Below are 14,929 nucleotides of genomic sequence, written 5' to 3'. Positions count from 1 at the left end.
GAAGATTAGGAAATTGCTTTGCTCTTTACAAAGACTAGAGAAAAGCCAGCACAGATCAGCTAGAGGCAGGGGATTACACTGATCGAGACTCCTGGGCAATAGCGCAGGCATTGTTAAACACCTTGTCAAACATGGAGGAGCTGTTTGTTGCAGATTAATTTAATATAAAAAGGCATTAAAAACATCTCACAGCACAGAAGAATTTGTTACCACACTTCTGGTTTCATGCTGCCAGCCACCCACGATACCCCCAGAACAGAAATCCACCCTTACACAGCCAGACTGCCACCTGCACACGACTTCTGAAGCCTTCAGGTGCCCCCAGTGCATGCAGCGCGCTTGCAGGGATTTTTAAACACAGCCAGTATTTCATTCCACACCCCGCGGAGAACAAACAGCCATTCACTCACCTCTAGTGATCAGAGCAGATCAGAACAAACCTCGTAACAGGGGCCCTGCATTTCCACTCCAGGCTCTGCCAGCTTCCACCCCCCACAGAAGCACGTCCACACTGCGCCTCTCTGGTATTTTGTCAATTTTCTCCCCTTCTTTCCCTGGACAATAAAGCCAGACAGGCACGTAGAGAGATCTCAAGCTACAACTTTAAAACTCTTCACCCCATTTTAACTTCCAGGAATTTTCACCTGTGCTGGTTTTCATGGGACTTCTTTGCTCTTTGGTCAGTATTTTCCCTGAAGAGCTCAGGAGCAAAGGTCAAGGAAGCCGTGTGCTGTGCCAAGGCAGACCTGCTCTCGAGACAAGCGAAAGCATTGTTGTGAGTTTCTTCTACAAGGAAGTCAAAGGGAGGACTGGGACTCTTATCTGTGAAAGGTGGTAAAGGTTGAGTGCTTTTTTCCCCTCCTTTAATACCAGCAGAGAGGAAAGCGTAAGGGAAAGGAAAAACAACTGAACTGTCAGAGCTCTCAGAGCAGCATATTAAAGATGTTATCTCGCTTACGGTAAAGGTGTTTATGGCTGAGCCAATCTATTCCCATCCTAAATGAGTCAGGCTGACCTGCTGTGGCCTTGCCCCATGCTCAAAACCCCCGGGGCACAGGGGGCTAACCACGGAGCAAGGCCAGGACCAGCTGGAGCAGTGCTGGAAAGGGGCTCTGTGGGGAAGGCCTTTTCCAGACCCCATCACACCGACGTCAAGGCACAGGACGCTGGCACCTCCCCAGGCTGGAGTCCTCAGATAGATGAGATCTAAAAGGGGAACAGCTGTGCTACACAGGCCTGATCCCAGTGCCAGGGATGAGGATTCCCCGTTTAGCCTGAGACCCCACAGAGGCACCTGCCCCTTCCCCGTTATGTTCCTCCCACCCACCTGCGAGGATTCCTTGGCCCAGATGTCCAAATGCTGCCTGCGGGCTCCCTCCCTCCCCACGTACATCCCTAACAACCGCAGCAAATGCTCCTCAGGAAGACAGGGATGCAGACACCTGTGGATGTGCTGGGAAGAGAGGTGCAGACAGGACGCAAAGCGAAGAACAGACAGCATACAGCTTTTTGCCACATCCCCTAGATCACCCCAAAGCACTGGGCAAGATGAACAGAAGCTGCTCCTTTGAACCCAAACCTTTTGCTTAAAGGCTTTCAGAGGTGTCCCCCCTACCTACATGGTTATAGGGACTTCTGGTAGCTAAATAGCCTCCGTTTAGCCAGTGCTCCTCTGCTGCCTCCCTAGCAGTGACCTCTCCTGCCCTGCTGCTGCGTGGGATGCAATGGGGGGACACAATTACTGCCAGACACCCTCCCCAGAGACCACCTGCAAGGACTCAGACACAGCCTTGCTGCTGAGGAGCTGCACGCCCCCCTGCCAGCCAGGCCACATCCAGCCCCAGCCCTCCTCCAGCACCCTGCCCCAGAGCTCAGCACGGCATTTTCTGCCCCACACCCCCTCGGTGGGGCCGACACTAAACATCTTACCCCTTTCCCCTATTTCCCGAAGCAGATTCTGTTGAGTCAAAGAGCCTGTCGGTGTTCTGATCCATACCCAGCTTTACCTCTTTGTCTATCCTGCTGTTCATATTTGTTATGTGATGCCCTCTGCCCCATCTCAGTGCCCCCGCTGCTGATTGCAGAGGCAGAACAAAAGGCACGGCTAAATAGAAAAGGACACGGCTACTGGCACGGAGACGGGCAGCCCGTGCTGCAGTCTGTGTGAAAGGCGCGGGGAGCAGGGCGCAGAGATAACGCAGCGTGTTTCCCTGCAGCCCTGCCTCTTGTAGGCAGCCCTTTGTCTCCTGTGCTTGAGAGGAACTGAAGGAAATCCAACTGAACAGCCAGGAGGGAGGCGGGGGGAAAGGGTGGTAGAAAGAACCTATTCAGTCTAGTTGCTTGGTTCAAGAGCCTGCCATTCTGGACGAGACAAATTTCCTTGGCTCTTTTCACCAGCACTTTTGCTGGGTGTTTGCTAGCCGCCTCGGCAGGCAGCAGGATGACAGATGGGTTCACTCTCCACCCACTCCTGTTCCCCTCCTCGTCCTTTGAGGTGCGACTGAAGTTACATGTCACAGCACTGCTCTCGATAAACTCCCTCAGGGGGCATATGGTCCAGTTCATTTACCTCTACTTCCCAGGCTAGCAGCAGAGCCCTCTTCGGCAGCTGCCTGCAGCGTTCATTCCCTGGCTCGGCCTTCTCCCTTACCTCTTCTCCACTATCCACATCCCCACGGGGTAATAAAGCCTACTCCTGCCTGCCCCACTGTCGCAGCTCTATGGGAAGGATGAGCTGAGGTCCCCAGAGCCCTGCCGGGCAGCAGGTTGGTGATGTCCATCCCCAAACACCGCTCTCTGCCTGAAGTCTCTGCCCAGGAGCACTCGCAGCCCTGATGGGGAGCGAGCCCGCGCTGCGGGCTGGGGAGGGGGGAGCCCGGGTGACTCACGGCCCCTGGGACGCAGCCAGGCTGACTAACGGTGTCTCATCAGTCCTCCCGGGTGGTTAATTGGATGAATTGCATTCACCAGACTCACCGGTGGGAGACGAGCCATGCCACAGGTACAGATACGCTCCCAGCCCACTCGCTTCATGGTAACCCTCCCGCCAGATGCGGGGACCACACAGCACTGCCCTTCCTCGCTCACCCTGCTCCTCCTGCAGCCTGTCCTCTTGCTCCATCGCTGCTGCAGGGCTGGAGGGGGCGCAGACAGCACAGGGAAGTCTCACTGGTGGGTGATGTGAAAGGGTGGGGGGCTCAACTGGAGCCCCTATCTCTGAGGGGGGAGCTCCTCCAGCAGGCGGGAGCCCCCGGGTGCCTCCAGGTGACATTAAGGCATTTGGAAACCGTACTCGGAACAGAAAGCTCTCTGCACCACTGGGGGAAAACCTTTTGAAGAGACGTAGACCCTCATTACAGGGGGGCATTAGAGATGATAGCTGCTTTTAAAGTCTTTGTACCCTGCCCAGATGCCATTTGGGAAACTGCTCCTGCAATCACACAGGGCCTGTAGTTGATCCCCTCAGCGCCTCTTACCCGTGCAACACATCGGCTATGGAAATCGCCACCCCTCATCTCCCGAGAGGGAATGGCTCCTCCAGAAAGGCAGAGCTGGGCTTAAACAACTGCACAGTCACACCAGAGAGGTGGCTGACTGCAGCACGAGGTGTGAGGGTGCACACAGAGCGCTGCTTTCCAAAGCGCTTCTGGACATGTTGAGGACAGGGACGTGCAGAGGACAGCCCTGGAGAAGCCTCCAGGGCCGCCAGCTCAGCTCAGTACATCTTACTGCCTCTAAACGTGGTTAGGCTGCGCAGCAACCTGATGCTGGAGAAATGCCAGCGCTCCCTGGGGTTGGGAAGGATTCCTCCAAAAGCAAAGTCCGGCTGCATCGGCATCGCCCTCCCCACGCACAGGCGCCGAGCAGCGCAAGCACTGCTGGAGGCTCAGGGCTCAGCCCTGCAGCTCCACACAAGGTGAGAGCCCCAGGGATGAGAGCCAGGCTCTGCCCCTTACATCGGGGTGAGGTTGAGTTTACCCCACAGCAGTGGGGGTTTTAGCACAAGAAACGGGGAGCAGACTGCACCCTGGCTACTGAGCGCATCACCCAGTGCCCCGTGAGAAAGGAGGCCTGCACGGTCTGGTGCGACAAACACCTCCAGGGCACGGGATTTTCTGAGCTTTGATTCAGCGGTGACACACACAGGTTTTGGTTTAGGCCTTAACTTAGTTTTAAGTGGAAGAAATGAGGTTTACCAGATGAGTCAGCCCTTCCCTCCAACCCCTGCTCTTCTGTGCCCTGCAGGTTTCCACTCACAGGGTAGGGAGGGCTGACAGTCAGTGACATCACTTTCATTATCCTAATGTTTTGTTGTTATTGAATTGTTTTTTTCCTAAGTTTGAAGGAGGTTTTATGATTATCTTCCTACACGCGCTGCTTGAAGCACAGCAGCTTAGCAACACAAGGCTGCCAGGCCCTGCTCCACCAGAAACTTGACAGGGGAAAGCAGGGCTCTCTTTGAGTAGGGAGAAAAGGGAAAAGCACTGGTGAGAAGAGCAAAGAGAGAACTCCTGCCCCATCCAGCAGCAGTGCTTGTGACACCCATGCCCCACTGCAGGATGCAGCCCTGTAACTTCTCTCCCATTGGGCTTGAGCACAGAAAGCCAAACACCAGCAGTTGTGTGTCCATTTTGGTACAGAGCACGTGGCAGGGATGAACAGCGTGGAAGCGATGGGTGAAGTTAGCATCAATGAGAGCTTCCCTAAAGCTCTTATCCACTTATTTTGTCAGGAGATTGGTTCTTGGTGCACCTTGTCCAGAGCCAGGTCTCTCCCCCAGGGGAAACAGGTTTGAAAAGGAGCAGATGGGTCACATCGCACCTCCCCGTCCTTCTCCTCCCCCCCCCCCCCCCCCCAGAAATGAAGACTTCAGGTTTCAGCTTGCGCAGCCCCTTTTGGGGCTGTTTAACAAAGATCTAGCCTTTACGCAGCTTCCTAGCCCCTAATCCCAGACTCAGATCTCCGAGCGCTCTGGCAGCACAAACACGTTGTGTTATCAACAGGAAACTGCTTCAGGAGTGGAAAAAAGGCCTAAAATGTCACCTCTCAGAGAGGGAACAAGTCGCCCATCCTTCGCTTTTATTCAAGGCCAGATACTTTTCCCCAGCCAACCACTGCCATTGGAGAAAGTACACAAACGTTTGCTCCCGGGCTGAGACGCGCTGTGCCAAGCCAAGGCCCCCAGCCAATACTGCCACAATATCCACGTTTAAGAACACAAACACTGGCAGCTCAGGGAGAAGGGACCCATTTGCTGGAATTAATATTCAGTCTTTCTGCAGCATGGGAAACATCAATTGTTCTGTGTGAAATGAATTACGTGTCTTTCTTGGGGGGATTTTAATGAGACCTCCCCCCTCCTTCCCTGACACTCTCAGACTCCGGGTAAAAGGAAAAAGCAAAACAACATTCCAGCATCTCCCCATCAACCTTGCATCGTAATGGCCCAATCAGGGTAATTAGGATGTCTCCTATGTGCTCGGGGAGGCTTTACCCAGCAAATCCAGCCTGCCGTTCATTATTTTGTCACAGCATAGCTAATTACTCCTGTTTTCTTAACGAGGAGAGGGAAAGGGAGCAGACCAGCGTTGCACACAGTCAGGAAAAGGGCTATGCCAAGTCAGCAGGTTGTGGCTTTACTTCTGGTCCTACTAGGAGACCTAGGAGGTCTTGAGGAGCACTGATGGCTAAAGGACTGGAAAAGAGGCCAGCCTGGGTTCTTAGAGGGCAATGACCAGCACAAGGAGCTGTATGCCCCGAGACCCCTTTATCTTCACACTCCATCAGAGCAAAATACCTTGCTGTAGCGAGGTGGGGGTTGGTCTGTTCTCCCACGTGCCTGGTGACAGGACGAGGGGGAATGGGCTTAAGTTGAGCCAGGGGAGTTTTAGGTTAGATGTTAGGAAGAACTTCTTTACTGAAAGGGTTGTGAGGCACTGGAACAGGCTGCCCAGGGAAGTGGTGGAGTCACCATCCCTGGAAGTCTTCAAAAGACGTTTAGATGTAGAGCTTAGGGATATGGTTTAGTGGGGACTGCTAGCGTTAGGTCAGAAGTTGGACTCGATGATCTTGAGGTCTCTTCCAACCTAGAAATTCTATGATTCTGTGAAAAGGGCAGCCGGGCCTCCTGCCAGTGGCTCCAGTGCCAACTTAAGCACAGGTGAGAGCAAAGACATGTGTGTAAAACCCCGGTGAGACACTGCACAGCCCATTGGAGCAGGAAAGCATCACACACTACCACGGCAGGGAACACAAACACGAGCCTTTCTGAAGGCTGCTGGAAGCTGTGCAGGTTCTTTTCCATCCCACTGTCCTCCTGCACTTATAGCCCAGGAGCATGGCCACAGTTCCCCAGGTTCAGATGGCAAACCCTGTAAGACCTCCTACCATCACAGTACAGGGTCCCAGCACAGATCCTACTGCTGGAGAAGTGCTCTGGGTGCCTCTGCAGCCCGCCTCTCAGCCGCTAACACCTGCAGACCAGCAGCCTGATTTACCATCTTCCCTGCCCAGGTGGTGCTGGGTTCAATTTCAGATGTGCTAGGACTGGATTAGAGCTCTGCTGCTGGTACCCTGCTCCCTTCCCATCTCCAGGTTTGGCTAACGCACAGAGCAGCGCTGTTTGTGTGGCTGTGAGACAGGGCAGACACCGCTGTGGTCTCAAGGCTGTACTGAGCTGGCCACACAGCTGCACAGGGAGATTTGGCCCAGCATACAGCTTTGCCTTATCGACTACAGCATCTGGACGGGCCTTCCATGGCAGGCCTGGTGGTAGGCAGTCCTTCTGTGGCTGGCTGCCTCTTTTCTTTGTGCTGTCTTAGCTTCTGCAGGCCTAGAGAAGTTTTTCTTCAGCAGCAGCAGTCACAACTCACACCCGCTGGTGGAAATTCAGAAGTTATTCTCTATGCTTCGAGAGGAAAGGCTTGAAAGACTAAAAGGGTACCATGATAAAGCAAGCTGTAAGTGCTGGAGTTGGGACCTACACCACTGAAAGTCCACTGGGGGCAGATGTGGGGCAACTGTGGACCAGGCTGAAGCACTCTGCTCTGCTTCCATATCACAGCTCCCTCCAGCACACACATGCAGGTTTTACTAATCCCTGGAATAAAAGTTCACCTGCCTGCAACATCCAGAGACACCCCAGGACCAAACTGAGCTGCTGAAGGGGTGTGAGGAGCACCCAGCCTCACCCTCCTCGGACCAGCCTCAGCACCCCCGTTGGGATGGGTATTTCATCCCTTCCAAAGCAGGATGGCATCCTGCACATGGCACACACCTCCGTGAGGTCTGCACTCACCAGGCAGTCGCAGGCACTGAACGGCACGTGCCTGTGCAAGCAGGAGGGCCAGTTGTGCAGCCAGCCTTGAGTCCCCTTTTACTGGTTGGCTACAGGAAGGAAATCAGAGTTTGCTCTCACACTACTGCCTCCATCAGCATTAATGAAGTGGAAGTAGATTAAAGCCAAGCAAAACAAGATCTGGATCATGCCAGAAGCTTCTTCTGTAGCTGCCCAGTAGAGGAGTTTGACATCTAAGTCTCGGTGCTCCGACTTCACCACCAAAACAAGCTGCCAAGAAGGAAGATGACATGTTGCTGTCCTTAGCTCCCTGAATCCAATAATTTCAAGTGCTTTACAAATCTGGTGATTCAAACCTCAGATGATGGCTGAAGACAGAAAAATGACCATTTTGTTTTCTTGGAAAGTACAGGCTGACATCTCGGATAAAAATCTACAGCAACTGTTTATCTTGACTATCCTTTAATACAGGAATGGAAAACAGAAAAGAGCAGCGAGTGATTCAAGAAAAGAGAAAGCTACCAGAAGAACTTGAGTCTGAAGCAGTCAGCTGAGTGACAGATAAAAGCCACAGTGCTGACAAGCCACAGAGCAGCAGGGATTGGGCAGATAAACTGAGACTTGCTGGATTAGAGACAGGACAAACTCCATTTCTTTAATCTCCCCAGATCACTTCACTGTGCTCATTCTTTAAAATACAGATTCCAACAGATGCAAAGATATCAGACACATCCCGCGTGCTGGAAGACAGAACCCAGCAGCGAGAGGATTGCTTCAGATGAGTAAGAGATTGGCTAAGCTTTAGTGACATACAGCTGATTTACAGAATTACTTGCAGAAAACAAGCTTCTGTAACCAGTAATAAGGCTGTGATGCGCTTGATCCGTCATGACTTTCTGAAGCATTTAATCTCTTTTTTAAAGAGAAGCCATCGATACTAATGAATTGCAATTGTGACAGCTCAGTGTAGAAGCCCAAATTTTAATTTCTGCTTCTGACTGCTCACATGGTAAACAGGCTCAAACGACACTGCAGAGCACCGTGGTCCTTAGAGGAATTCTTCAATCCTTCTGCTACTGCGTCAGCTGTTACAAGTGTGAAAACACACAGGCAGTTCACAAAGTTACTGCCTTAGCAGCGTTTTGTATTTCAGAACACATTTTTCATCAAAGCTCTGTAGAAACCGATTTACCTGCACTTGACTCCCCAGAACACAGCCACATCAAGGCGGAAAGCAGCAGGGCACAGTCCAGACACTAAGCTCTGGAGGAGGGGAATTTTAATCAATTACAAGTCTTCCCTGCAACTCCTCTGGAAAGAGCTATAGGATCAGTCACATTGAGGTGCCTTGCTAACTTTTAGAGTTGCAAGCAGAAAACCCATTTCACTTTTCCCTCCTTGCAGGTTGCTGTTGGGTGATGTCTGTTAACCTGGTTGCAGAGGAAGCTTTGAATAAGTCTCATTTTGCAGCAAGGAGCCCAGATCACAGCTGGAGGAATGCTGCTCTGTCCTGCCCACCCACCAAGCAGAATGGGACAGATCTGAAGGATATCGAGTTGGCAGTGGATGTCTCAACTCCTTCCCTCTGCTCCTTCCCCTCTTTGAGGATGGGGGTGGCACTGGTGGCAAGGGACAGGAGCTGGCTGCTGCAGAACAGGACACCATGAAGCAGAACTCAGCTCAGAGTTAGCCTCCTAATCAAATGAGTCTGACTCCTGGGAGAGGAAAGCTGATACCTCTCAGGGTAAAGGATGTTTTGAAATATATGGAGTAGAAAGCTCAGCTGAAAGACTAAAGAAATTTCTAAATATCTGTTCCTTTTAACCAAATGAAAGGCTGCAGTAATAGAAAAAAGGGAAATGGCTATGAAAGAAAAAGGGTACAAAAGGTCACTGCAAAATCCCAACAGACACGGACAATCTATTGCAGAAGAAACACGGCTGTCAAAGCGGGAGCCGTTCAGCACCTTGCAAAATGCCTGCCTGCACTCGGGCAGCGCCACAGAACGGGGCCAGCTGAAGCAGGGGCTCTGCGAGGGGTTTCTGTTCCCCATCCTGCTGCTTCAGAGCACACCTGACATTTTGGTGCCGTTGGCTGTTTCAGGATGCATTAGTGAGAACAGCAAACACCTAGAGGGGGAAAAAAAATAATAGCCTTACTCGAGCTGTAGCTGCTTGGGATAAGAGGGAGTGGGAATGAGTATTGATTAGCAGATGCTCTCCTATTTTTGAAGCTAGCAAAACTGTCTTAGGTTGCACTTCTGCACCACCCTCTGGACCACATAGCGAGGCATTAATAACTCCGTTCCCAGAGCTGGTAGAGCTGGGCAGAAATGAACTTATCCCCATTTCTACAGCTAGAGAAATGGGTGGTCATAGCAGTGGGGATATATTCCAACAAGACACATCAGATCCTGAACATTCCCCTGCAATTTGCTCACCAGGTTTATTTACAGCTTTGTTCCACAGACTGAGATGAAACGGCACCCCTCCAGCCATCTGCCTAGCTTGGTTTGTCAGCTCAGGACAACCACACGTGCACACACACCAGTTTAAAAGGAGACAAGCTGTTGGCACTTCAGAGGCTCTGCCCTGGATGACAACACAGTAAAGGCACCCAAAATAGTGTGACACTGGCTTTTCTCCTCCTTGCTCCTGACCTGACTTCTCCTTGGATGTTTCCTTTTAGGCTGCTGGAAAAGGTTGCATCAACCTCTGGGGTCACAACACCTAGCGTTGCATCAACCTCTAGGATCACGATGTTAACTCACTTGTCAAAGCTGTACAACTTTATATCAAAGATGTCTCTTATGTGATAAAAGAGGTCTATAACCAAGGGTGGTGATACATGGGGAAGGGACAGAGATGCCAGGAAGCTTTAAGGAATTGCAGAGACCACTCAGCACTGTTTGGGCAACTCAGAGGATACAAAGAGAAACCAGCAGCACCTCTCAGAGGTTTGCTTTAAGCTCCAGGAGGAGCAGTGGGCACTGGAGATTCAGTGAGCCACACAGTTTCAGCATGAAGGGAAGAGCAGTCAACAGGGGAAAAAATCTTCCTGGTGTTTTATGAAAGAAAACCCGTGGGTTTGGTTCTTTTTAAATAAACCACCTCCAGAAGTTAGATCATGCTACTTTCTCCCAGGGTGGAAAATAAAACTTGATTGAGTCTTTCAAGCAGACTGAAAATGTAATTATTAAACTAATTAAAACCAGAGGTGATATTTTTTTTTTTAAACCAAGATCTATTGCATTCTTCTTTCTCTTGTTAGTAGCTCTGTCAAGGCAGTTGATTTTGGCTGCTTTCAGCCTGTTCTTTAGCCAGCATAGGTGCCTGTTCAGGCTCCCCTCCCTGAGCATGCCCTGGCCTCACTGCTGCCAAAACACCCTGTAGAACAAACTCAAAACAGAACATAAGCAAAGCCCAAAGCAGCATTCGGTGTCAGCAAGGGGATGTTCCCAACACAGCCACCTTCCAGCCTACAGATACCCTGCCTGAGTAGCAAAGCTTTTGGCCTGCCCGTTCCCATCCTAACTCCCTACCTGATAAACAGTTCAATGGCCAGAATGAGCCCGGTGCCCACAGCCTCTGCTGAGCTATCCCTGAAGTCAGACGGCTGAACCAAGCAATTCTTCACTCTCATTCCTGCTGTCGGAAGGGCCCCCGCCCTCACACACCTGCCTGAAAGCAGCTGCCAGGTTCCACAGGGCTGAGGCTGAGCCCGAGCCCGTCCCACCAGCCCAGGGAGCAGATCTGCTGGGGAAAGGGCAGAGCCCCCCGAGCCTGCAGCACAGGCATGCACCTGGCTGCGCCTCTGTTCACGCAGGCTCCTTCTGCAACCCCCTTCCAGGCTCAGCCAGGGACACCTTCCCAGCAAGGCTTTCCCCTCCTCTGTGAGCTTATTGATGCTACCGTGGCTCTTCAGCTCTGACTTTAGAAGCAGGGAGAGGTGCTGCGTGAAAATGAAGGGATTTTTCCAGTTGCAAACATAGCACAAAGGGACGCCAGCTCTTCTGCGCCTCGTTTTTATTTACTCTATTTGTGTGAAGAGCTCGGTGCGACGAGTTCTCTTCTGTGCTACGCAGCCATCAAGGTCAGCAGCACTGAAAGCACAGACAGTCAATAGCCTTTTCTTAATTTAAAAGCTGAATGAATTTTGGCTGATTGAATGACTTGCACAGCTTCTCCCCCCATTGTATGACTAATTTCAAAAAGTCAAATCCCACATTTCATTTTCTGTGAAGCCAGATTGTACAGCAAAACATCCAGAACTGAGTGAATCAACACTTTCTGAATCCATTTCCCTGCAGCTGTGCTCACACCTTTATATGCTCCCTGCAAAATTCCGGGTGAATTTGCTTTCCATGGATAAGCCGAAGCCTGAGCTCATTCTTCCAGGTGTGTGCAGAGGAACCGTCTCCGCTGTTCATGCAAAGTGGAGTCAATATAACAAAAAGGATTAAACGCGTTTTATTACGAGCACAACTGTGCACACACGGGCCTATCACATCGTGGGGTAGGGTATTAACAAACCAGAAATGCACGCTGAACTGCTACAAATGCGGTGATTATTCAAATAGTCACAGATAGGGCGTCCACGCAGGGGAGGCAGGTCTGAATAGCTGCAGCACAATTATAACCCTGCCATTAGGCTGGATAATTTCCTAGCAGACATGCCAGACTCCCCCAGCAAACAAGGCAGCCTTTGAGCCAAAGATCCATAAGGCAATTTACATGGAAAATTAGGAGGTGTCAGAAGAGGCAGAACTAGACAGGTCTCAAGGATATTAATTCCAGCTCCTTTAGCCCTGAGCTTTCAACATATCATTAATTTAAGATCATTGATGTTAGACTTTTGTCAATGCCGTGAAGACAGGGCAGAATACTTCACTTTTGCTGGGTGAAGACAAACCAGCTGAAGAAACAGCCTGCGCGCAGGTCCAAGCACTTCAAGCCCAGCCACGAGTCCTACTCCAGCAGCAGGCAGATGACGGCTCGCCCCCAGCTCTTCCTGCAGGGCTTCACCCCAGCACCTCTGCATCACACCCCAGCTGCATGCAGTAGAGAAAACGATGACAGTGACACCGAGCTACTTGTGCAAACAGCCAGTACCTTCAGAGGCTGCCCAGCACCATCCCCTCAAGCTCCTCAACCAAAGCTGTCGGCCCCCAGGGCTGTGACAACTCTGCTCCCGAGCACACCTCCCTCCCTCCCTCCGAGCACCACGGGCTGTTAATCAGACAATCAGTTTGGTACACAGGGCTGGAGAGGACACGGCACCTCGCCACTCTCATCTACCATCTATGAATTTATGATACATCTGCAAGCAATTTGCTCCGAGCAAACAAAGCAGCAGACAATTAATTTGTGGCTGGGTGCAGTTACATCAATAACAGCGGATAAGGGATGCAAACTAGTAGTGCCTGCTACGAGCAAATTAACTGTCCATTTAGGCAGAGCAGCACAGTAACGAGCTGATAGCCATATCAGTGAGTCATTAGAGAAGAGAACAGAGCTCCTGTTGATGCTGTTACCAAGTTTTAGCTCCCCCCCAGATGTTCAGGCTTCACACAGAGGCAGGATGGAAGAGGCCCTTGCTGCCAAGCGTAACAAATACAGCTGGGAAGCCGGGGTTTGCCCACACTGCTTCCCACAGGGCCTGCAGGTGAGGAGAGGTGCTCCTGGGCTGGCTCTGCTCCATGAGCTGCCAGCGATGTCCCGTGCATCCACAGAGAGCAGGGCTCGTCCTGCCTGGCTCCGCAGTGATGAGTGCCTCCACGCCTCCCTGTCAGCACCGAGCAGCCCCTGTGCATTTCTTGGTTTTAAGATGCTTCCTCCAAGCAGCAAGGGCTGGAAGCCCAGAGGGTTGTTATGGTTTAGGGTGCATCTAGCACAGCGACTCGCAGCCCAGATCTCTTCTGGACTTCTGGGCACGATGCAAGATAAATACAGGACTTGTTACTACTCCAGTTAATGCCACCGCCCCTGAGAATTCAGGAAGATCAGACAGAAGTGACACCATTCATAACCCAGAAACACAGGGAGCATCTTTGCTCCTCCAGAACTCCCCCAAGCTACTTTTCAACAGCAGAGGGAACCAGCCTTTCTGGGGCTGCAAGGCTAGACTACAACAATTTGCTCAGCTCTCCGGTGTCAGAGGTGTTTGTGAGCACCCTCCCCCCAATACCACTTGCTTCTGAGTCATTTGGGGTTTTTAACCTTAACTATCCCACATCTGTGTGGTGCTTGGCACAACGGGGCCCAACCCCTGGCATTTCAACTTGGCCATAACAGGGTCAGCATCAGCAGAGTGCACACCAGCTGTGATGAATCTCCCTGGGATCACAAATTTTTCTCCACCTTGAGAGCAAACGGCCTCTGACGGAGAGGGCAGCAGCAGAAATCAAAGCAGGCAGCCAGGCTGGGACTACAAACCAGGCAGCCCGACATGCCGCTGCTGTAGGCAGTGCTGCTTACAGCACCTTCACATCGAGTTCACACCCTGCCTCCTCAGCAAGGCCTTTCGAGAGACAGGCTACGAAATTACATCAACAAAAAAAAACAGGACTGAGACAACCACATCGAAGGCACTCCTCTTCCTCCCAGGAGCCCGAGTGCATTTTACCTCAAAGCAAAGAGAAGCGGTGAGGGGGAAGTGCTCTATTTTCCCCCAGTAGCATTTCCCTGCCTATTTCTCCTCCAAAGAAACCAAGCAACAGCTCCAGAAACTCCTTTCTCTGATGAACGAAAGCAGTGGAGAAGCAGCAGGCAGGCAGCATCGCTGCAGACTGGCGGAGGAGGGGGATGGCCCCAGCAGCCTGTGGCGGCCATTTCAGTCTTCCAGCTGAAACAGAGACCTCGCCCAGCAGCAGCCACAGCTCCTCAACCACTTTTAACCTTGCACAAAGGCAGCCCAGCTCCGGCCTTTCCACAGACACCCCAAATCTTCAAGTCCAGCCTGCCAAACCAGCCACCTCTGCAGCAAGGCACTTCCTCCTCCCAGAGCTCTATTTTTACCTGCAGCCTTTTCAAGAGATATTTAAATTCATTTAAAGCCACAATTAAGGCTCAACTCATGGCCTTTATCCTTAAAGAGCTGCAAAACCAGAAAATCCTCCACATCTGAGCAGGGCCAGGTCATCCCACACTACGGATGGGGCAGCAGCACTGCGTTTCACACGGCTCACAGCTTGGGGTTAATCGGCACACACTGAACCCAACCCGGGCTCTGCTTGCAGGGCAGCTGCAGGAGGAGGAGGCCAAACCTCTTCCAGCAGGGATTACCCACCAAGGTGCTTGTGGAAGGACACCTCTGAGCTCCCAGGGGCTAGATTTCGGATTTAGGCCTCAGAGTGAGAGGAAGAGGACTGAACTAAGGTGGGGACACCTCCAGTCAGAGCACCACCCGTGACGCAGCTGTGAATCACCAAGCAGCCTCGTCTCACCCACCCTGCACTTGTTGCACAGGAGCAATGAAAGGGCTCCATTGTCATGCTAAGCAGCCTGCTCAGCACCCCTGCGAGCCAAGCCCGCTGCCCAACAACTCCTGCAGTCAGTCTGGCTTGCAGGGGCAGAGGTATTTTTAGTGCAGACAGTGTTTTTAAACAAGTGGAAGTGTTGCTTTAGTGGCTGA

This window comes from Netta rufina, assembly GCF_964035555.1.
Source record: "Netta rufina genome assembly, chromosome: 19".
NCBI lineage: Eukaryota > Metazoa > Chordata > Aves > Anseriformes > Anatidae > Netta > Netta rufina.
Note: the sequence above shows the minus strand (reverse complement) of the source record.